Source organism: Chrysochloris asiatica, unplaced genomic scaffold (assembly GCF_000296735.1).
Source record: "Chrysochloris asiatica unplaced genomic scaffold, ChrAsi1.0 scaffold00064, whole genome shotgun sequence".
Taxonomy (NCBI): domain Eukaryota; kingdom Metazoa; phylum Chordata; class Mammalia; order Afrosoricida; family Chrysochloridae; genus Chrysochloris; species Chrysochloris asiatica.
In genome coordinates this window covers 498,193-500,742 of record NW_006408582.1, presented here as the reverse complement: position 1 = coordinate 500,742, position 2,550 = coordinate 498,193, and the positions used below count along the sequence as shown (strand labels likewise).

Genomic DNA, 2,550 nt, shown 5'->3' with positions numbered 1-2,550 from the left:
CTCTTATTTTATATGTGAGAAAGTGTATTTACCCAGAGGCCTATGTCCAGTGAGTGTTAGAAACAACACTGGAACTTGTCTCTTAATTCTAAACACTCCAATGTTTTTATAATATTAGGGTAGTTATTTCTAATAGTAAACAACAAGATAAAAGATGTTCCAAGGAGGTTTATGATACTTCTAATTATGTCATGCTATGTGTTGAAAAAAGAATCATAGTGGCGTAATGTGTTAAGTGTTTGGATACTAACTGTGCAGTGGTTTGAAACCACCAGCCCTGCTTTGTGGGAAAAAGTCGTGGCAGTCTGTTTGCATAAAGACTGAAACTTTACAGACCCTATGCTCTACAGTGTTTTACAGACCACTATGTGTCCGAATTGCTATTTGACAGAAAATCTTAAGGTGTGATGCAAGACAAGGGCTTAGCCATCAACCTTGGAAGAATGAAGATGGGCAAAAGGAGATGTTCTCCTGGCTCTGCAGGAAAGACCAAAATCTTCCTAGCCTCAGTGAATAAAAGGTGAAAAAGATAAGTGAATTAAATTGCTAATGGAATGTAATCCATATCCTCCCCAAACAGATGAGAACTGCTGTGTTTGAAGATTTCACTATATACTTGCTTTTGCATATGTCATGAAAAGGTCAGCCGTGTAGTTAAAGTATCCTTTCTTGGCTTTTTGATGTTAGCAGAATCCAAGGCAACAAAGGAGTACACAACAGCACTTTAAAATAGACATGGGAATGATAGGGAAAGACTCTGGATGTGTACATGGGCTAAATAGAATAAAGGTAGACTGTGATGTATGCATAACCTTGGCATAACAAGGCTCTAAGATACAGGGATCGAGACATAGGCTGAAGGGGAAAGGAGGGGAAATAATGTTATGGTGCTTGATTGTTTTGTGGATATTGGGTTCCCCTGCCTATTAGTATAATGTTGTTGTTGTTAAGTGAGTAGAATCTGACCCATAGTGACCCTGTATAGGGTTTCCAAGGAGCAGCTGGTGAGCTTGAACCACTGACTTTGCAGTTCAAACGACTTTGCAGTCTGACACATTAGCCCACAGTGCTACACCAGGACTCGTAAATGTAAAGATGGAGTAATCTGAAGAGATTGTTGCTGTTATTTGAAGTGCCATCGAGTCAGTTCCAGCCCATAGCAACCCTGCATAGGGCTTCCGAGGAGGAGCTGGTAAGCTCGAATTGCCAACCTTGCAGTTCAAATGGCTTTGCAGTCTGGCGCATTAACTCACAGGGACACACCAGGACTCTGTGAATATAGCATAGAATGCCATAAAATGAAAAAAAAAATCTTTCTAGGTAGAAGTATAGCCAAAAGAATATATACAACCCCACTCTAAGACGGAAACTCAAAGGGAATACATGGGCAGGCATGTAAGTTTGCTGGTGTCCATATTGGTCTACTGGTGAGTGGAAGAGGGGGAAAGGCAGCAATGAAGAAATGGGCTGAGCTCAACCACATTCCACAGACTGAACATGAAAGAAAGAAGAAGAAAGGTTGGTTGGTCCAAAACATGGTGAGATTTGGGGACACCTGAGTCTATGAACAAGGAAATAGCCACAGAGGTCTAGAGCTGAGAGTGAAGCATCCAGCTGATATGAATAGGGATGGGCAACTTAGACATTGGCTACCTAAAATGAGGGTGCGATAAAGGCACAAAGTGACTGGCTTACAAGGTTTCAAGGGGGAGCTCAGTTTAATAGCGTGTGGGGAAAGAAAGAGTCCCAACTGAATAGGTTTCATCTTGTATAGATGGGTCTAGTTAAAAGAGATGGGGATACGATTCTTAAAGATTCAATAATGAGTAATTGTTGAGACCGCCACATGTGTCTGTCCAACAGTCTGGTCCACCCGAACATCATCCTGAAGTTGGTAGTGAACACCAATGTTCCTCCTGCCTCGGTACCCAATGGGCTCCTCTCCAAGCTCACTAAGCAGCTGGCGTAGGCCACTGGCAAGTCAGTGCAGTACATAACTGTGTAAGTGGTCGCAGACCAGCTCAGGGCCTTGGGGGCATTCAGCAAGCCATGTGCACTCTGCAGCTTGCACAGCATCTTCAAAATATGCTGGCAAGCAGAACCTCACCTACAGCAAGCTGCTGTGTGGCCTGCTGGTGGAGAGCCTGCGCATCAGTCCCAACAGGATCTACATCAACTACTATGACATGAACATGGCCAATGTTGGCTGGAACAGTTCCACCTTAGCCTGAGGACCCCACCTGCCTGCTGCTGCTAACTATGATTCTGCTCTCCCCATCCCAGCTAGCCCACCTTTTACTTCTGAGAAATAAATGGCTCAGACACCCCAAAATAAGTAAATAAATAATGAGTCATTGTTATTGTGACTATTTGTGATTGTCACAATTGTAAAGGTAGAACTTTTGTAACAAAAACAGGGAAGTAGTTAGTTTTACAGTCCAGAAAAAAAGGACCCTAGGATCATCAAGGGAGAAGAGCACAGTGGAATGAGAGACCTTATCCAGAGAAGAAACAATACCAGACATGGAGGCAGAGATGGATACATGGAGA

At 43.1% G+C, this 2,550-nt stretch overlaps 1 pseudogene; it reads left to right on the top strand.

Annotated features, from left to right (window-relative positions):
* Positions 1 to 1,846: 1,846 nt before the first annotated feature.
* LOC102836079 lies at positions 1,847 to 2,231 on the top strand (annotated as a pseudogene).
* Positions 2,232 to 2,550: the final 319 nt, after the last annotated feature.